Source organism: Natator depressus, chromosome 4 (genome assembly GCF_965152275.1).
Source record: "Natator depressus isolate rNatDep1 chromosome 4, rNatDep2.hap1, whole genome shotgun sequence".
Lineage (NCBI taxonomy): Eukaryota > Metazoa > Chordata > Testudines > Cheloniidae > Natator > Natator depressus.
The window spans coordinates 53,086,970-53,109,739 of NC_134237.1; the positions used below are offsets into that span (position 1 = coordinate 53,086,970).

At 39.6% G+C, this 22,770-nt stretch overlaps 1 protein-coding gene across 6 annotated transcripts in view; it reads right to left on the reverse strand.

The window, feature by feature from the left end:
- The window catches only part of INPP4B (inositol polyphosphate-4-phosphatase type II B), a 476,198-nt gene that overhangs the window by 304,625 nt on the left and 148,803 nt on the right, over nt 1-22,770 (reverse strand). Inside the window, exon 1 of one of the 6 annotated variants that reach the window (XM_074950911.1) lies at nt 1,893-1,947. The exons of the other annotated variants lie outside the window; for them this stretch is intronic. The gene's annotated coding sequence lies outside the window, so the exon portion shown is untranslated. Of the gene's footprint in view, nt 1-1,892; nt 1,948-22,770 lie in introns of those variants that run through there. 6 annotated transcript variants of the gene reach the window in all.

Below are 22,770 nucleotides of genomic sequence, written 5' to 3' on the forward strand. Positions count from 1 at the left end.
GGGAACCCCATGCCATTTGTGGCCATTTTCCACACTGGGGAGCAAGGAGGTTCTACCTCTTCTCTTCCCACTTTAGGCTTGAAAACCTGTGCATAATTTCCCCAAGATTTTGAATTCCACCACAAGTTACTTTTAGGCAGGAAAGTGGTTCCACAGAAAAAAATAAGTGATCTTTCAAGTAGACAGCAAAACAAAGAACAACGGTCTGGACATAGAGAGCAAGGGAGTGGAGGTAAAGTAAAAGTCCAATGGCTGCATGATGAATTTTTTCAGGTAAATATTCTTCAGTGCAAAGCACTGTGATTTAACTAAAGATTAACCTATTCATCTCACCCATTTCCACTCATTCAGCAAAAGTTGTCTCTTATTGCTTCATTACATGTTCAACATTTTGAATGGTAATCACGTAGAGGGATTACATGTAACGAGCTTTTTTTAAAAATCATCACCACTTCTTCATGTTCAAGTGCATCCAAAATGTGTAACTTCAATGTCCCCAGAAATGCATCCTTTTATGATAAATACATGTTATAGAAGTCAGAGTTTTGGACTAAGTAAGGCTTCAGGATTTGGTCCAAGATTCTTCTCTTTCTGCCAGCCATTGACAGCAATCTAATACAACAAACCAAAAATAAACCATGTAGAATTTTATGAGGATATAACATCATAAGTGGCTCCAGCTGTCAATAGTTTTTCAGATGAGTGACTTAGTGATTCCATATAATGTGTCACCAATGCACAATAAACATAAATCTTCTTTTTGAATAAACCAGGTGGTACCACCTTCATTTCTTTATATTAACAGACAGATGCCAAAAAAGTCTCCTAGCTACATATTTATCATAACTTTTTTAAAGTCAGTTATTTTCCTTTACAATGCTTCTTGGTCACATACTTATCCCAATCACAAGACTGAATATAATACTCAAACTGACCATATCCTAAATGTAGACAGATATAAGGCATTACTGCAGGCTCCATGTTATTAAAATCTTGTAATATAATCTGGTGGTTCAGATGACGTTATAACCTGCATGAGTATTACGATCTCATACACCCACCAGTAACTGACTATTGTAAGCAACACAGAGCTAGCAGCTGCTCTTTATGTATATAGAATTTTTATTTTTTACTACAGCACTTTGTAGTGTTTATAATATTTTTTCAAAAAACTATTATAGGTAATATCATGAGATCATTTTATTAGCTAAGTAGTCATTAATAGTGAGTTAATATCCCAACTGTATCATATTACAACAGCTGGCTACTGAATGTAAGTTAACTAGCTGTCAAACTCCCCCAGCCTTTGCTTGCTACAATGCTACGGTAGTACTGTCTATTTCTTGAATATTATATTGAGTTTCCTCAAAATGGATCATGATAACATTATACATTCCTGTGTTTGAGACTCTAATTAACAGTACAAACAACAACATGCAAGATTTCTTTCTTTAAAGATCATCATCCTTACCGAAGCTCTAGTTTACATAAAAGATACACCGATAAAGGACTGTGGAAGGATAAAATACCACAATTTACATAATGAAACAGAGCAGAAGATACAGCTATACAAATTCACTACAGTGTCAAAGATTTGCTTTGTAAACTGTTTTAAGGTGCCTTAAAAGGGACACCATCAGCTTGAAATCAGACAATTTTTAAAAATGAGTTAAAAGTAGCTTAAGATACTACATATGCTTCTGACAATATCTGTGTTTTTATAATCACATTTTCCTATTCTTTATTTTTCTCCTATACTGCTATGTAAAATCCACAGAAACAGGGGAAAATGATTACACAGGGGAACAATGAAATAACTGTGCATGAAGTGCTGTCGCATGCTCACAGTAAACAAATTGAAAAATACATAAAAGTATTGTTTTGCCACTCACCTCTTTCAGTTATAGTAATCTATGTAAAAAAATTCAAATTGACAGTGTCCCTTTAAGTATGAAAGGCTCTAAGGTAAACAGAATCAGTTACATAATCATCTACAATGTAGGCTTGAAACTGAAAGAATTCTGTTTTCAGGGATGATGTGGATTATTCATTTGCTTAAATGGTGTACATAGCCACTACTGACGAAGTACAAATTGTCATTCAAGTGCATTTTGAATATGAACATTTTGATTGTCCAAATACCAACAATGCAGCAAAAACAAAATATTAAAAATAAAATATATTAAAGTATTAAAAATGGAATATTTCAAGTAAAGGGCAGAACCAAATGAATTCCTCTTATTGTTCACACAAGTACTGGGAAGATGCACAAAGTACCTTCATGGAAGTATGGCCTCTATTCTAATTATAAGGAGTACTTGTGGCACCTTAGAGACTAACCAATTTATCTGAGCATGAGCTGTAGCTCACGAAAGCTTATGCTCAGATAAATTGGTTAGTCTCTAAGGTGCCACAAGTACTCCTTTTCTTTTTGCGACTACAGACTAACATGGCTGCTACTCTGAAACCTATTCTAATTATGATTTTATGGACCATACACCCTTTTGTGCAACACACTGCGAGGATCAGCAGGAGCCTTTGCCCTCTTAATACTGTAACACTACTGTGTTTACATAACTATAGCCAAAGATATGTCAGTTTCAATGCTACACCTGTTTTTTCAGAGGTTTATAAATCAATCATAAAAATTCACTGAAGACAGAAACTTGACAAAGACAGAAACAGAAAGCCTCAGACAAAAACAATTTAAACAAAAACAAGTGCAAAAAGAAAATCATTTGGCCATTTTAAATTAGAAACTAAAATAGAATACATATGCAATATAACTGAAAATGGACCCAATCCCGGTCACTACAGTCATGGGAGTGGCCCCGTAAACTTCAGCTGGGTTATTACTGTGATGCTGGCAGACCACATCATGCTAGAGCAGGGGCGGACAACCGTTTTTGCCCGATGTCCCCCGCCCCGTTCTTGCCCCCCGACGGCCCCCCCCGGGACTCCTGACCCATCCAACCACCCACCCCTGTTCCCTGTCCCCTGATGGCCCCCCCAGGACCCCTGCCCCATCCATCCCTCCCTGTCCCCTGACTGACCCCCATCCAACCCCTCCTCTCATTCCTGATTGCCTCCCCAGGACCCCTGTCCCATCCAACCACCCCTTCTCCCTGACTGCCCCCCGCCGCCCCATCCAACCCCCGCTCTCCTTCCTGACTGCCCCCCACGGGACCTCTGCCCCATTCAACCCCTCTGTTCCCCTCCCTCTAACTGCCCCGACCCCTATCCACACCCTTGCCCCCTGACCATCACCCCAAACTCCCCTGCCCTCTATCCAACCCACCCTGCTCCCTGCCCCCTTACTAGGACAGTCAGCCACACTGCCCGGCTGGAGCCAGCCACGCCACCATGCAGCACAGAGCATCGGGTCAGGCTGCGGCTCTACAGCTGCGCTGCTTGGCAAGAGCTCACAGCCCTGCCGCCCGGAGCACTGCGCCAGCGGCGCAGTGAGCTAAGGCTGTGGGAGAGGGGGAACAGCAGCGGACGGGCCAGGGGCGAGCCTCCCGGGCCAGGAACTCAGGGGCCAGACAGGAGGGTCCTGTGGGCCGCATGTGGCCCGCAGGCCATAGTTTGCCCACCTCTGTGCTAGAGTGTATTCAGATCAATTCACTTGTGTATTAGTATAGATCAAAATGAGTGTAAATGTGAGAGTGTATTCAGGTGTGTCAACTTCATGAAAACTAGTGGAATGTTCCTGGAATTGTTTTAACTTATCTGTTCCTGTTATAACGTAATAGCAAACATTTATGTTGTGTATACCCCTATAACAAATAACCCATCAAAGAAATCTTTTGAAGTGCCAATGAAGGACTTTAACAGAAAATGCTAATTTCAAAGCAAGTGGTGATTGTGTGTGATGATGGAGGTCAAAGATTCTAAGTGCATTTCTCACTCACTGTCCTCAAAGGAAAAAACCACATGGGTAGAGACACTGTCAGCTTGATTCTGTCAGAAGATGATATAAGAATGGATTAAAAGAAAGATCCTTCATCTCTGAACTGTTTGGACTCTTAGAGGGCAGTGTACCAGATGCAAAGCAGAGATTCCTGAAGAGACAATCTGCATACCCTGAAAGACTTTTGGGAAACTGGCAGTCTATAGCATCATTGCCACCATTTGGAGTTACAAACTGCGATTCACCTGTACATATATTTTACTTGCTTTAGCCTCTCAATAACTCTCATTTCCTTTTCTTAGCTAATAAACCTTTAGTTAGTTTACTATAGAATTGGCAGCCAGTTTTGCCTTTGGTGTAAGATCTGGAGTATCAGCTGATCTGGGGTAAGTGACTGGTCTCTTGGGACTGGGAGAAACCTGATGTGGAGTGATTTTTTATTTAACTGACCTTTTATCACAAAGTTCAATTTACCTGGATGGCAAGATAGACTGGAGTGTCTAAGGGGACTGTCTGTGACTCCATGGTAAGACTGGTACAGTGATCAATGAGTTCACATTTGTTACTGGCTTGGTGAAATTAATAATAGAACATACCACCAGTTTGGAGTTTCTGCCCTTCTTTTCTGATATTCTGCCCTGAGGTATGTACTCACAGTAGTGAGACACACCAGACAGTACAACAATTACCATGAGTAAGGGCACCAGGATTTTTCCCTTGCAATAAAAATCAGTGGGCAATTCATACATGAATATCATTGAATCCGTTTGGGTAATATTTTGGGAGGAAATGGGGGAATCATTTAAAATTCTCCAGATGCACATCTTTAAAAAGACAGCTACTAATCATATGCACTAGCTTTTTTTCCCCTTGAGAGTTGTGAAGATTTTACTTTACTTATCAATACATTTCAAATATTGCCTCTAATTAGCCCAATAAACTCCAACAACTTTTCATCAGGAGGCAAAATGAGACAAGTTATGGTAAGAGAATCTGCAACTTAAAACCTTCCTTGTTTTATTTCCTTCCTTGTCTCCCAACCTAAATCAAGGTTTCCCAACCTGGCAAACAATGAACAAAATGGGGACCACCACAGCCAGAACCAGGGGGCTCAGGGCCCATGGCCGGCCCACTTTTTAACAAAAGAAACATAAGCGCAGAATTCATGTTCCCCGCAGAAAAATAGGTTCTGCTGGGGAGGCACTGCAATTATACCTTTCGCCCACCAGGGGCTGCTGTGGCTTGACCCATCGCCGGAGCAGCCAGCCACAGAAAGGGCGAGGGCACTTTGGCTTTGCTCCCCCGTCCCAAAAGGTTCCAGTGCCTTTGGTGTGGACACACCAATGGAGGCTGGGAGTACTTGCCAGTCCCCTGCATTGCCACCCTTGCCTGCCTGTAATGGGGAGTGCGTACTGCACCTTTTGAAAGGAGATATAATGAACATTGTATATTGCACCCCAATGTTGCCAGATAGCAAACGATGCAATATTTAACTTTTTCTTAAAGCCCCATCTCTTGAAGTCAAGCAGTTATGAGAGAATCTCAGTTTTCATTTTTAAAATAACCTATGTTTCTAAGTTTCATGGTTGTTGAGAGAAGCTTGAAAACATAACCCAAGTTACCTATAAAGGCTCAAAAACCAGAAGGCAAAGAAAGAGTAATATTTATTATTTTTAAAATGTATAATTTTAAGCAGATTCCTGGATTTTTGGGGGCCTGATGCATGATTTTTCTAAACTTGGGATTGGTAATATTCAATCCCTAACTCCTCCCCTCACTGCTCCCTCCCTGTGTCCATCCTGTGCAAGTAGAATACCTAAGTTTCACTATTTCATTTACTTACTTTCCCTTATCACCAATATGGTTATTGTGCTTCAAGATACAAAATTAGCAATGCACACACACAAACACCCTCCACCACAGAAGAGATGTTTTGACCACCAACATAACGCATTCAACTACAGAATGGAATGCAGGAACTGTTTACCAATGCACAGCAACTATTAAAAAAAAAAGAGCTCTAGACAGAAGTCTAATTAAACTAGAGAGCAGAATTTAGTCCCATATAAATTCTTATTCATTAATAAAGCATTTATATTATCATAGAAATCTAGAGCTGGAAGGGACATTGGGAGGTCATCTAGTCCAGCCCCCCCATGCTGAGGCGGGACCAGGTAAATCTAGACCATCCCTGACAGTTGTTTGTCTAAGCTGTTCTTAAAAACCTCCTATGGCACAGATTCTACAACCTCCCTTAACTCTCCTTAGAGTTAGAAAGACCTTCCTAATATCGAACCTAAAACTTCCTTGCTGCAGATTAACTGTTACTTCTTGTCCTACCTTAGGTGGACATGGGGAACAACTGATCACCATCTTCCTTATAATAGCCTTTAACATACTCGAAGACTTATCAGGTCTCCCCTCAGTCTTCTTTTCCTAAAGGTACACATACCCAGGGTGTTTTTGTTTTGTTTTTTAAAACACCTTTCCTCACTGATCAGGTTTTTTAAATCTTTTATCATTTTTGTTGCTCTCCTCTGAACTTTCCAATTTGTTCACATCTTTCTTAATGTGTAGCACCAAGAACTGGACACAATATTCTAGCTGAGGCCTCAGCAGTGCCAAGTACAGCAGAACAATTACCTCCAGTATCTTACATATCAGAAGCCTGTTAATATACTGCAGAATGATATTAGCGTTTTTTGCAACTGCATCACATTGTTGCATCAATTTGTGATCCATTAGAATCCCCAGATCTTTTTTAGCAGTACTACTGCCTAGCCAATTATTCTGCATGTTGTAGTCATGCATTTGATTTTTCCTTTTTAAATGTACCACTTTGCACTTGTCTTCAATGTATTTCATCTTCTTGATTTTAGACCAATTGTCCAATTTATCAAGGTTATTTTGAATTCTAATCCTGTCCTTCACAGTGCTTGCAACCCCTCCAACCTTGCTGTTACCTCCAAATTTTATAAGCATATTCTCCACTCCATTATCCAAGTTATTACTGAGAATATTGAATAGTACCAGACCCAGAACTGAGCCAAGGCCCCCAACTACATACATCTTCTCAGTTTGACAGCAATCCACTGGTAATTACTCTTTGAGCACGGTTTTTCAACTAGTTGTACACCCATCTAACAGTAATTTGATCTAGACCACATTTTCCTCGTTTGCTTATGAGACTGTCAGGTGGGACTATGTCAAAAGCCTTACTAAATTCAAGATATATCACATCTACTGCTTCCCCCATCATCCACTAGGCCAATAACCCTGTCACAGAAAGAAATCAGGTTGGTTTGGCATGATTTGTTCTTGACAAATCCATGTTGGCTATTACTTATCATCCTATTACTCTCAAGGGGCTTACAACTGGTGATTTGATAATTTGTTCTGCTATTTTCCAGGTAACAAAGTTAGGCTGACTGGCCAATAATTCACCAGGGTCCTCTGTTTCCTTTTTTAAAGAAAGGTACTATTTTGGAATGAAATACTGAAATGCAATTAGAAACTAAACCAGAATACATATACAATAAATCTGTAAATGTTTTCAAGCCACACTTTTGAGGGCAGATCCTCTGAAATCCTCCAGGTTCCCTTTATTAAATGCTCCTTGTTACAGTAACCCTTTCTCTGTCTGAGGAGGGCTGGATATGACTCTAAGCCACAGGTCATTCCCTAATGTGCTCCAGGGACCATGCTGCTGCCTCTTACTATGGGTTATCACTGTAACAAATTATTAGCAATTTTTTAACTTGCTACATCCCTCCATAACTAAAGCTGCTGGAGAGGACAAAAAGCAGGCAGAGAGAGAATATATTCTCCATTGATCTTGTCATGGAAGTTTTTTTTTAACAACCAAAGCACAGATATTGGAGTGATGTATTATTGTTATACAGTGCATTCTTACCAACAAGTGCTTTCCTTGATCATTACAAGCTCATTGAAATGAAGCATAGCACATAGAAAGTGTATTTACTCTGACAGATTCTCTCCACAACAGTTTAAAAGCTATTAAGTAATATGGATGTTAGTTTTCAGCTATTATTAGACCAGCTACCTCAGCTCATTTATTTAATAATTTAGTGACCCAATATTTCATTTATTTAACCTTTTAAAATGTATATCTCTATTTACTTGCATAAAATAAAAACTGAAAAACATTAAAAATCCTGAGAATTTTTTTAAAAGATATGGCAGCCCAGATTCTCTGCTGAGCTGAATTTCCACTTAGCGCATCAGAGACAGGGGGCCCTCAGAGACTTGGTTGCAGTGCCTTGATTCTCTGGCCAATATTAGTACCTGCTATGGTCCCAGTGGAGTTCACAACAGCCGGGGGAAGGGGGGTTGTGGTAAACTGGTGGTAGTCTCCAAAACACAAGCCGTTAACGGGAGACTGTTGGAGTGCAAAATGCTCCAGCCAGGCCTCCTCTCCACCCTTCCCATGCCCCCTATATCTAGAGTTATGGGGAGGTAGCATAGAAATTGCCTAAATTGGCTCTATACCTGCTGGGATTTAACCTTCAATAGCTAGAGAGTTGTGGTCGGTTTCCATTCCTGTTGTACCTTTCAGAAAGAGTAGAGCAAGTACAGTCGGTCAGAAAACCTAGCCCCTTTATTTTTTTAAAAAAGGTAAGGTTGCTGTCTGCAACAAAGTACTTACCCAATTTTCAAAACCCAAGAACTAAGAAGGAAATGCATAGTAATGACATATCAAATCTTATCTTGTGAATGTTACCTTTTTGTAAAGAGGCATACCCAGGCAGGTTGGAATAGTTATCATAGCCCTGCACTCCCATCTTTGCTTACATGAAAAGGGTAGCGTATATGTCACCTATTAAAAGGAGATATAATAGACACTGGATATTGCACACTTAGTGTTGCCAGTTCTCGTGATTTAATATTTTAATATCAAACAAAGCATTTACAAACTAAGCTTTTTGTTTTTGGAATCAAATTATGATCAATACTTGCTGGCTGGAAAAAAAGTCTACTGACAAAGAATTAAGATGGATATATTATGTTTAAGGTCTGATTTTAATTTAAAATGTACAACCAAATCAAGTCCAGTTAATAACAGAGTTTTTATTATTGTGACATAATTTTTCAGTTTTCTGTTTTAGCAAAATAATTGTAATATGGTGCTTTCAACTAATCACTGAACAAGTGTGTTCATGATTCTCCCAACCCCTTTTTATTACACTTTTGTATTGCCTTTCCTAAACTACATGCTCTGCCAACAGAGGCATGTAACTTCATATTATATTGCACAAAATTGTTTGCAAGAGAAAGTACATTCATTCATTTTGCATACTGTGCTTGTATGTAAAAAGCCACAAAAAGGCCACACTGAACAGACAGCCAGATGATTAGTACATTTATTTCCAACAGACATACTTATAGTTTGTGGTGTCACAAATGACTATTTCCAAGGAGTAAAACAGTTCCTATGGAAGGTTACCAAGCAGTACTTTTTATATGCCATAGACAAAATTAAGTGTCAGATTGCACAGTATGTGCTACCACATACTTTCTAAACTAAAACTGAGATACTGTATAAAATATTATTGAGAAAATAAATTAGTACTCCCATAAAACTAAAATCCTAGATTTCAGGATGTGTTTCTTAATCAAAAATAAAATATTGAAGGGAGGGATCTTCTAAAAAATTCATTAGAACAACCATTTCTACAACTCAGAGTTGTCCTTGGTCTTCGGCCAGAATAATTAATCTTATTTGCAGTCTGGTTTTCTGAAGTAAAAACTTCAAAAGGTTTTGGACAGGTTCCCAAAGGATTATATATTAAAACAAAATCACACACACACAAAAACCCCAAACCATGTCACACGTTGCTGCCTGCACATTTGTGAAGCTCTGGCTGGATAATTTCTTTTTATAACTGCTAAGTTGATGGTTTTACTCTGAAAATTACTACAACATGATTTAGAGTAGTCTATTCGGCTCTTGAGTAAAAAAAGTACTTATTTTTTTAATGAGAATTTTCTTTTTAAGATTCAGTCCTGTATGAAGGTAAGTTTTTGTGGGGATTCTTAAACAACAACAACAGGGAGGAAAAGAAGAAAAAAATAGGAAACAGATAAAGAGTCAGGGAGATTAAGGCTAAAAACACACACAAAAATCAAGATACATATGCTTTGACTGAAAGAGGTGCTGGTCTTTAAATGTAAATTTGTCTTTTAAAGACAATTAGGTGTAACATTTGTTGTATTTGATCATCATTTATTTGGAACAGAGAAAAGTCAGGATTTCCCAATGTATTAACATATTTTGCATTACTGCCTTATAGAAAGAATTGCAGATTCCACGGGCTCAAGAAAGAAGATTATGGTAATTTGTTTCTTTCTTTAATTTTTTTATATGTGGCAAAATGTTTTACCACTAAAAATAACAGGCAAAGATTAAAATATCTATCAATCTGAATTGTCTTCAGGCAACACAATATTACTCATATCACCAAAACTTGCTAACTAATCACAAAAGTTCAAATTGTAATTTCCTATCTGGATTACTGTAATGGAAAAGAAATAACATAGCATGGGAATTAGAAAATTATACAGATAAAATAAACTTCTGTTTTTAAAAAAACCTGACATAAGCCCATCCCTGCCCTCAAGGAAACAGAAGCAACACACTAAGAAATCTGTAAAGCACAGAAGTGGAGAGTAGGAAATATACCAGATGACAAAAGAAGTTTGCTGACCTTACTGACTGACTAAAGCGTGACCTCAATGGAGCTAAATAGATTGGATGTTCGCGTTTACGTTCCGAAGTTAGATATATTTTGTGTACTAACCACAAAGCCGACTAGTAAAATAATCTTAACATAATTTATAGTGAATGCTTAAACATATGACAAACACACCAAATGATCTGACACATATCTCACTCTCAGTAGAAAGCCTAGTTCTGACACAAAACTGGAATGTTTAGGCCCCAAGCCTGAAAAGGATTACTTGCTTAACTTTGTAGACGACAAGTAGACCCGAAAAAGCACACAAGCTGTCCTACGGATAAGTTTTTGCAGGTTTAGGAGCCAGTTTGCTAAGAAGATTGTATAATGGCTATTTGCTTCCACCTAATTCTAAAGAGTACGACTGATCATTCAATTTGGTTAAAAAATTAGCTTCCCCCCCCCCCTTTGCGTCATTTTCTGGAATAGTCAAGCATCATATCTGCTTCCTAATATGAATAACATAAGTAGCAGCCAAATAGAAGTCAGCAGACAACTCCTGCAGTGTTTCCAGCACTGCATGGTTTCCGAGAATATGACTTTGAAATTAGGACCAATGTTTGTTTGGTCATTCCTATCAACCACTGATAGCAACCAAACACACAGTGAAAAGGAAACCAAGTGACTTCAAGGGGCTTCCAGACATACAGTAGGATCTACAAACAACAAAAACACCTTCCCTGGTTGGTTCAATGTTTTCTTATTTTGGAAAGTTTAAATCTGCCAGTCATAAGGTTGTTTGGTTGGTTGTTTTTTATTGGACAGAGCTAGTGGACCCATATTTATATATTTCTCTACCTCTGAATGCTAAAGATGGTCACCAGATCCAGATAATGTAAATAAAACATTCCTTGAGCATGAAGCAGATGAAGAAGGCTAACACAAAGTGCAGCCTGCTAGAATTCCAACAGGATTTTGAGCACCTACCAATTTTGTGACCCAACAGAATGTCTTTTCTTGATAACATAACTAAAAGCTGAGCAACAGTGCAGTCATGATTGGATATTCTGGTCCCAAGACAGAATATTTACTAGTTCGTCTTTCTTTGCCACTCAAACAGAATCAGTCAAAGATTGTCTAAAAAGAACCTATCAATACACTCATCTAAAATACTGAGAATGATGGCTCCACCCTTGAATGTAACCGTTTCTCAAATACTTAGTTTTATACTTAGAACTGGACAGAATTTTCAGAAGCAACCATTGTTCTTATGAGCCTCTGGTTTTGGGTCAGCTTGAGACACCCAAGTAAGATTAAGCAAGTCCAATAAACAATCATCCTTGATTAGTACCATACTAGCTGAGGAGGGCTTGGTATTTGGATCTACAATACTGAGATTTTTCTAGAGACAGTAAATTCAGCTTCCATGTAAAAAAGGACATGTCTCAATGCCCTATTCTGCACTACAATGCAAGTCATCTTTCTTCATAGGTTTGGCTTGAGAGAGAAGAATGTTAAAGGAAATGGTGTATCCAAGCAAGAAGAAAGCACCTCAGAATACAGACAGTCTTCTCCTATTGGTGCATCTCTGTCAAACTACTGGCTAGCAAGTCATGTTTTCCCATCATTCTACATGTCTTCCAGTATGGGTTTGCTAAGACTAGGCTGTCTCTCCGTTTCCTGACCATTCAAGTTTCAGTTCTTTTTCAGGCACATTTGGGGACAATATATATCTTCAAGTCAGCGGCACTGCTATGGGTACCCGCATGGCCCCACAGTATGCCAACATTTTTATGGCAGACTTAGAATAACGCTTCCTTAGCTCTCATCCCCTAAGGCCCCTACTCTACTTGCGCTACACTGATGACATCTTCATCATCTGGACCCATGGAAAAGAAGCCCTTGAGGAATTCCACCATGATTTCAACAATTTCCATCCCACCATCAACCTCAGCCTAGACCAATCCACACAAGCGGTCCATTTCCTGGACACTACTGTGCTAATAAGTGATGGTCACATAAATACCACCCTATACCGGAAACCTACAGACTGCTATACTTACCTACATGCCTCCAGCTTCCATCCAGGACACACCACACAATCCATTGTCTACAGCCAAGCTCTAAGATACAACCGCATTCGCTTCAATCCCTCAGACAGAGACAAACACCTACAAGATCTCTATCAAGCACTCTTAAAATGACAATACCCACCTGCTGAAGTGAAAAAACAGATTGACAGAGCCAGAAGAATACCCAGAAGTCACCTACTCCAGGACAGGCCCAACAAAGAAAATAACAGAACGCCACTAGCTGTCATCTTCAGCCCCCAACTAAAACTTCTCCAGCGCATCATCAAAGATCTACAATCTATCCTGAAAAATGATCCCTCACTCTCACAGATCTTGGGAGACAGATCAGTCCCCGCTTACAGACAGGCCCCCAACCCGAGGCAAATACCCTCCAGCAACCACACACTATGCAACAGAAACCCTAACCCAGGAACCTATCCTTGCAACAAAGCCAACTCTGTCCACATATTTATTCAAGTGACACCCTCATAGGACCTAATCACATTGGCCACTACATCAGGGGCTCGTTCACCTGCACATCTACCAATGTAATATATGCCATCATGTGCCAGCAATGCCCCTCTGCCATGTACATTGGCCAAACCAGACAATCTCTACACAAAAGAATAGACAGACACAAATCTGACATCAGGAATCATAACATTCAAAAACCAGTAGGAGAACACTTCAACTTCTCTGGTCACTCAGTAACAGACTTAAAGGTGGCAATTTTGCAACAGAAAAGCTTCAAAAACAGACTCCAATGAGAAACTGCTGAGCTTGAATTAATATGCAAACTAGATACCATTAACTTGGGTTTGAATAGAGACTGGGAGCGGCTGGGTCATTACACATATTGAATCTATTTCCACATGTTAAGTATCCTCACACCTTCTTGTCAACTGTCTAAATGGGCCATCTTGATTATCACTACAAAAGTTTTTTTCTCCTGCTGATAATAGCTCATCTTAATTAATTAGCCTCTTACAGTTGGTATGGCTACTTCCACCTTTTCATGTTCTCATATCTTCTTACTGTATGTTCCATTCTATGCATCCGATGAAGTGGGCTGTAGGCCACGAAAGCTTATGCTCAAGTAAATTTGTTAGTCTCTAAGGTGCCACAAGTACTCCTGTTCTTTTTTGCGGATACAGACTAACCTGGCTGCTACTCTGAAACCAATTTTTCAGGCAAAGTATCCGTTTAGTGTCCTATCTTTGCTTCCCTTGAAAATCTCTTCTCCATGGAGATGTAAGCCCGCAATCAAATTTCTCAGCCATTCTCCCACAGACATATAAAGCAGCCTTTGTGTATTGAAGAATCAGGCCTAAAATCTAAAACTTGCTGAGACAAAGATTGAGCTAACAAACATATATGCCAGAGAATGAATTACACTAGCTGGCTAAAGTTTCCTCCACATAGCAAGCCAAAGGGAAGAAGATTGAAGTGGAATGGAGAAAAATGGGTGGAGTCACAGTCCAAAGCTAAACTTCCTGATGACTGTCTTCCTGTCTGAATTACATATAGGAAGAGATATCCATTAGTCCACCCGGTGGAGTCAGAACCCAGAATTAAAAAAAAAAATCTCAAAAAATAAACTGCTTTGATGTGACTGTTTTAATTTTGATTCTGTCTAATAAAACATACACTAGCAAACTCATTCCATCTGAAATTAAATATAGTCGTTTCCATTGTGGTAGATTTAGGAAGGACAGGAAGTTCAGCTTTTTATATTGTACTTTCATGTGTTTATTTGAAGTATTTTAAGAGTTCACTGGCATTCCACAATGACTTTACTTCATGCTCATTGAGCAGACATATGCTACTATAACCTTTATCTTGCCCTTTTGCATTTCATTTTTCTTTAGTTACAGAAACTCAAAACTCTCTTTTTGTGACACTTGATTATTTCAAACATTTGATCACAGATAATAGTAATTAACTTTCACAAAATTATTTCCAGAACAAAATTATAATATATCCTGTGGCTGTTATTAAAAGGAAGGACTATCATAAAATATTGGCTGAAATGTGATAAAAGTTTACGATCTTCTGGAAATGTCAATGCTTATTTTGTCACAACAGCCAGGAAACATTATTCAGAACTAAGTTCAGGCTTAATCTCATCTTTACTGTCTAGCAATTACATGTCTAAGTCTCAAAAATGTGAAAATATTCCTCAAATGTCTTATACTTTTAACATTAAAAGTCCTGATACAGACCTCAATCAGCAATTCAATACATTTAAGCATACCTTATACATCAAAAAAGAGAATTTCAGCCAGTCACAGCCCTGAAAAATCTAATATTTTCTCAGAAATGACAATGAAATTATTAGTAATCCTCTGGGCAACATTTTCAGAAATAGGTGAAGGGATCCGTGCACAATAAATATGGAGCTGCACACGCAATTACTTGTTTGCAAACGGGCGTGTGTGCAACGTTAGAACCTAATGTTACACATTTGACCTTTGTTTATTAAATCACATCACATTTTTTTTTAACACATTGGCAAATCCTTCTGTAGCGGGGTGGCTACCTCACTCTGAAAACAGAAGGGGTTAAAAGTGGCCCTGGAGAGGGCTGTGGCTGGCTGATTGGGGAAGCAGCCGCAGCTGGACCATGCCCCAATCAGGCCCCCAGCTGGCCTGTATAAAAAGGCTGTGAGCCAGAGGCCCAAGGAGTCTCTCTCCAGACTGGGAGAGAGCAGGGCCTGGCTGCCTGCCTGATAGGGTACTGAGGGCTGTGCAGTGCTGGGGAAGGAGCAGGCTGAGCGGGGGCGCTCCAGGTTGGCAACTCCCCAGGCTGTAGGGCCTGTTCCAAGGCCCATAGAGGTACTGGGAGGCAGAGGAAGGCAACAAGTCCAAACCCCCTTGCCTATGATGAGTGGCCTTTACACTGCAGTCTGCCCCAGGGAGCGGGGGCTTGGTGATGACTGGCAGTAGCCCAGACTGAGGCAAGGTAGGGATAGTGGGTTGGGGGTTCCCCAGGAAGGGGAGACCCAGAGGCAGAGTGTGGGGGTACTGCCAGGAGGCAGAACCCCAGAGAAAGGGGCATTGGGGTCTGTGAGGGACATGGGGGCTAGAGCTGTGCAGATCACCGGCGTGCAGAGGGCGCTCCAGGCTGAAAAAGAGCTAGTTCCCAATGACCAGCAGGAGGCACCACAGGGGTGAGTCTGCTCCTTTACACCTTCAAACAGATTTTGATCAACAGTCCACCTGCAAATTGGAAAGACAGGGAGCAGAAACAGCAAACCCTGAAAACCTTTTTTAAAAGACTGAGACTTGTTGAATCTCCTTTTGTTTTGTCTGCTAGTAAGAAAAGTGTTGAAATATTCTCTCTCTCTCAGAAAAAAAGCCTTTTCAGCTATCAGACACCTCACCTTCTCTTTGACATTTAATCACCTGCAAAAGCCATTTACTGCCTCGCATACTATTCCGCTATGAATATCATCCCTTAAACTTTTAACATATTATTAGACACTCAGCACAGAATTGATCAAAACTCCATGACATAAAGGGCACCCAACAATCTAGATTGTAATAAAAATGGTAGCACATTAAAGAAATAGTACATGGTTAATCCTCAGTTACAATGGAAACCCTGTAAAAGTACTTATGACATTCAATTTAGTACCTAATGAGCTTATCACGATTAATATTATTACAATAAATATCAAATGAATAAATTGTGACTGGACCAACCTTCTGAAGCGTTATAGTAGAGAAGTGTTGCTGAATGAAAATACTGAACGCTCTGCCTGCAACTGTGCATGTGTATCTATGCAATCTTTACGTTTATTCCTATGTAATGAACAACAGTAATGACACACACCAAAGTGTGGGGGGCAGGGAATTGAGAGTATATAGTGGAGTCTCAGCTGCCGCACTACATAAATAAAGCTGTGCTGAAGGATGTACCAGTTCCACATTTGCTCCTCACAGAAGAGAACACAAGTAACTAATATAACTAGATGCGACGTACTAGCCTAAATAAATCTGGGACACTACTCAACTAGTATACTTGAAAGAACCTGGGATCTAGGGCAACATTCCTATGTGAGCATTTTTTCTTCTTTTGGCAGAGTAAGGCTGTTTCCTGTATCCATGGCCAGTTCAGACAATGCCGTCCAACCTGCAACCACAGTGGATTCTTGCTTACAGGGGTCCCACTGATGCTAGTGCTCATCCTCCACTAGCTCCACATGTTGATTACTAGGTACCTCATGCTGGTTGAGAACTCTGCGGGGAAAACAACAGAAACACCCTGTGAAATCAGGGCATCTCCCCCTTTATGAGAGCCAATGCAGGTTCTCCCATCCTCGTATTTATGAGAAAACCTCCATCTATCAGCTCCCTAACTCTCCACAAACATGGCAGTTCTGGACACATTCTTTCCCATCTTCGGGGCCCATGGGACTCAGTCACCTGTAGTCTCCATGGCACCATAGTTCAGGGGAAAAGAAAGGTGAAAGTCACACCCAATTTTGGGTCTTTCCAACGCGGCCCCCAATCCAATCATTTGACAGGGAGCACCAGATTTGTTTAAACCCTTACATAACCCAAACAAATATTTTATTCTTTAGTTCATCAAAACATTAACCAACAAGCATAGAGTTTGCACTGTTGGGACAACTTTTGGAAGAAATTGAGATAATTTATGCACACAGTTACAATTATCTATTTCTAAGAGCTCTTATGCCTGGTTCTTGTTACTATCATATATCAATTCATCTTGTAATAGACAAGAGGGCCCAAATCCTGAGCGGCACAGGAGTCCCTTGTATTAGTACAGAGGGAGTTTAGCACCATATTGATCAAAGCTGAGGAGAGTCTAGTCAACACAGTGAGAAGTGGCTGCTCAGCTAATCTGCTTCCAGAGAGGTAAGCAGGTCATGCAAATGAGCTCGAGTCCTGCCCTGTGGACTGGTCTTCCATGGATTCTCACTCTCCTCACCCCAATAGGGGCTGGCTGCAGATGACACCATAGTCCTGAAGCTGCAGTCACCTTCATGCCGTGACCTACATCAGGGGAAGGAATAGAGGAGAAAGAGGAGGCGCAATCAGAAGACTCCAAAGCTAAGAACTTTTAGCATACCAGGAGCTTGGAGAAAGAGAGAAGGACGTTTTGCTCAATATTAACTAATTTATACCATTTACATAGTTTAAATAGAAATGAAAAAGAACATCAAGCATGAGCATGTGAAGCAACATGTGAACAGAGATTATCAAAGAATGTAGAATCAAAGAATGTGTAGAACAGAAGAGAGAAAATAAAATAAATTTTAAATGAATATTTAAATCTTAATATATTAATAAAGGAATCCTTTTTACAATAGTTAATTATACAGAGCAAAAACAAATGATGAAAAGTTCTGTTTTAACCTGTCATTACCTAAATTGGTACGGCTAAGTATTCCCTAGTCTACAATCTCTCCAGTATTACTGAGACTATATTTAAGGTCAACAAACTAAAGGAGGAAACCTAAATTTAGAATTTTAAGTATCTTTTTTGAAGTTTGTAGCTATAATCAATCTAGTCTAAGGATTCCACTTGCTTGTCTTTTCTAAGAGAAAGAAAGTTCAACTGGACTAATTTCACCTATTATCTCTCACAACCACTGTCATTGATTCATATGATCACTCTTAGTTCACTCTTCTTCAGAGAACAACTATTGAGAGAATTGTCATGATCATACCCAATGTAATATTAAAGAGAGGTGCAGCTAATCTTCAAATAATCTCTTGTACCAGTTTTAAATGACCTTCAGTGAGCAATTTCTTAAGACAAATCTGAAGTCTAACCCAAGTGAATGGTATGGAATATTAAACAGCAATATTATATTAAGCAATTTTTACTTTCTGTATGAAAAATTATTTTGATTTTCATGGCTATAAGCTCTTGTCCACTGTCTTTAATGAGTGTGGAGCTAATTTCCCTGTGAAACAATTAAACAATAGGGAAAAAACCACTCAATTCTCTCGCAGAGCATCAGTAAAACTAGAATTTTCACCACACTTCTGAAAGCAGAGAAGTTACTTTCAGATAAAATAAAATGTGGGCTCATAAAAAGCTCAGTTTTTTTAAATTATTCTGTACAGTGTAAATTCCCATAGTACAAAATGAGCAACACTGATTGCAAAATGCAGAAGTGGCACTTTTATTTGTGGGAATTAAATTTTACAAATAAATTATTTTTCTACTAAGATATTTCACAAGCACCTCAAATGAAAATGAATGCCTATACAACAATTGCAAAGTATAGCTTGAGTTATAAAAGACTCGGTCCCTATTACATTGTCCCTATTACATTGTAAACAAACTAAGTTAAACTTTGTATTAAGTTTGTGTTACTGAAAACAAAAACAAAAAAGGAAAAAAAACAAAAAAAAACTGATCGCCATATTTGGGGTTGGGAAGGAATTTTCCACCAGGGCAGATTGGAAGAGGCCCTGGAGGTTTTTCACCTTCCTCTGTAGCATGGGGCACGGGTCACTTGCTGGAGGATTGAAGTCTTTAAACCTTGAAGTCTTTAAACCACTGCTCCTTGAAGTCTTTAAACCACAATTTGAGGACTTCAGTAGCTCAGACATAGGTGAGAGGTTTTTCGCAGGTGTGGCTGGGTGAGATTCTGTGGCCTGCGTTGTGCAGGAGGTCAGACTAGATGATCATAATGGTCCCTTCTGACCTTAGTATCTATGAATCTATAAAACAGAAGTTGTTTAAGTTGCATCCCACAGACCGAAGACACCAGAAAATATCAGTAAGTATCAAGAAAAGAAAAATATGATGGATAGAATTGTACATGTTGGTTCGAACAAAACAAGGTGAGAGGCAGCACCTCGCTACGTAGAGCGGTTGCACCTCAATACGTCAGGAGTGATGTGTAACATGTTTGTACCTGTGTATAAGAATACATCCCTGGGGCAGTGTCTTTGTCCGGCCTAGAGGGCAGCGGAGTGTCCTGCCACTGACTGAGCAGTGTCCATCGTCAGGGAGCACATATGTACTAGCAGAACTGTAGACATCTGATCTGGGGAGCTAAAGACTGTGTTTCATTTGACAATAAACCTGGCCGGATGCCTTCATACCTTATTGGAGTCTGTGGTCATTGGGGGTTCTCTCGAGGTCTGCTGTGTCAGCTATCTGTGCAGAGCCAGGGCAGCACACAGAGGGAACACACACACGCAGCCGACTGTTATCAACATTGGATAGAGCAGAGCACCAGACCGGTGGCGTCTGACAACAGTTTTAATGTAATGAAGTTATATAAAACACCAAAATATTGTCACATAGTTATTCCTTTCAGGCATTACAATCCATTAAATGTTCAGGCAGATCTGATTCTCCAAGTTCTCTCTGCCCCAGAGTCCAATGAGCACACCTGGTGCGTAGATGGTGTTAATAGATGGCTTGCAGGACTGGATCCTCAGGTCACAGGCTGAAAATACAAACCTACGCTTACACCTGCGATAGTTCTTATGCCATTTTACTTAATTATTCATAAATTTAAAATATATATTTTTAAACTATTTCTAATAATGTCAAGCATCAATATCTTAAGCAAACCTAATGTGCCTATTAGTCTTTATGTAGCTCTTTGACCATGTACACAACAAATTAAGTATTTTTATTGTATTCAGCTAATGCAAACATCTCATTTTCCTATCCTCTTCTGTTTCCTTCCTATTTACAACCTGCAGAACACAGAGACTACCTCCCATAGGAATACAATCTCCATTTATTCCAACACTACTGTATTCTAATGAACATCTAAGCCTTCAAGACTAAAAAGTGACTGGAGATGTGTGAAGACATACAACAACTAATCACTGCACCTTCAGTACACATAATGCAATTTGCATATTTATTCTTTTCTATATAGAAAACATTCATATGTTCAGGGTGGATAAAAATCAATAAAAAAAATCAAAAAAATCTGATTTTTTTTATTTAAATCAGATTTTTTTGATAAAATCCTAGCCAAAGATCTTTTAATTAAGACACATTACAGCTCAAAGATATCTCATCATGGAATAGAGATTATAAATTCTAATTCTATAGTATGAGACAATATATTCATGTAATGTTTAAGAAAAGTTTTGTAAATGAGTTCCAATAGTTCACGGATTAGAAACCAAATCTTATGGGGTTCCAGGGGCTTCTGTATAGATTATTTAGGTTAATCTTTCAATCGACCCAATAGGACTCAGTGCTCAGTCTAGATGATACCATCAGAGATGCTTAGTTTTGCAGTTCTCAAACTGTGGATTTGTCTCTCCAGAGATAACATGCTTGTTAACAGCAAAAATGTTTTTAAATAAATAATAAATATAGAGAGGTGGGAAATAACAGATCTCAACCCTATTGCCCTCTGCAAATTTGTGTACACAGAGTCAATCCCTTACCTCTCTCTAAAAGTGCAAAGTTTCAAAAAGTTCAGTGAATAGAAATAAATGTTAGAAGGGAGGGACAGGCAGTAGAAACAAAAGTGAAACTGTTTGAACAGCATATTCCAGAAGTCTTGAGGTCTTTCTGAGTGTAGCCTTCATTGATTTGAGATTGACCATACCATACCATTTTCTCGCTAGAAGGGAAAACCTATAATGGCTGCAGGCTGTAAGAGAGATCCAGTTTGGGAATATTTTAATGAAGTTCCTCTACCTGTGGGTAAGACAGGCATGCGTGAAAAATGCAAACAGTGCAACAAAGAAATGCAAGGCCTGGTTTTCCAAATGAAACAACATCATGAGAAGTGTTTCTTCACAGGGAGAAGCTGCATTGAAGATGATGAAAGAAACATGCCTGAATATGCAGGATCTTCAGGTTGGTAAACTTCTTTATTTCAGGTTTCAGAGTAGCAGCCGTGTTAGTCTGTATTCGCAAAAAGAAAAGGAGTACTTGTGGCACCTTAGAGACTAACCAATTTATTTGAGCATAAGCTTTTGTGAGCTACAGCTCACTTCATTGGATGCATTCAGTGGAAAATACAGTGGGGAGATTTATATATACACAGAGAACATGAAACAATGGGTGTTATCATACACACTGTAAGGAGAGTGATCACTTAAGACGAGCTAATACCAGCAGGAGAGCGGGGGAGGGGGAGGAAGAAAACCTTTTGTAGTCATAATCACGGTGGGCCATTTCCAGCAGTTGACAAGAATGTCTGAGGAACAGGGAGAGGGGTGGGGGAAATAAACATGGGGAAATAGTTTTACTTTGTGTAATGACCCATCCACTCCCAGTCTCTATTCAAGCCTAAGTTAATTGTATCCAGTTTGCAAATTAATTCCAATTCAGCAGTCTCTCGTTGGAGTCTGTTTTTGAAGTCTTTTTGTTGTAATATTGCGACTTTTAGGTCTGTAATCGAGTGACCAGAGAGACTGAAATGTTCTCCAACTGGTTTTTGAATGTTATAATTCTTGATGTCTGATTTGTGTCCATTTATTCTTTTACGCAGAGACTGTCCAGTTTGACCAATGTACATGGCAGAGGGGCATTGCTGGCACATGATGGCATATATCACATTGGTAGATGTGCAGGTGAACGAGCCTCTGATAGTGTGGCTGATGTGATTAGGCCCTATGATGGTATCCCCTGAATAGATATGTGGACACAGTTGGCAACGGGCTTTGTTGCAAGGATAGGTTCCTGGGTTAGTGGTTCTGTTGTGTGGTATATGGTTGCTGGTGAGTAACAAAGAAAATAACAGAACGCCACTAGCTGCCACCTTCAGTCCCCAACTAAAACCTCTCCAACGCATCATCAAGGATCTACAACCTATCCTGAAGGACGACCCGTCACTCTCACAGATCTTGGGAGACAGGCCAGTCCTTGCTTACCGACAGCCCCCCAACCTGAAGCAAGTACTCAACTATTTCCCCATGTTTATTCCCTCCCCCCCCCACCACCACTGTTCCTCAGACGCTCTTATCAACTGCTGGAAATGACCCACCTTGATTATCACTACAAAAGGTTTTCTTCCTCGCCCCTCCCCCGCTCTCCTGCTGGTAATAGCTCACCTTAAGTGATCACTCTCCTTACAGTGTGTATGGTAACACCCATTGTTTCATGTTCTCTGTGTATATAA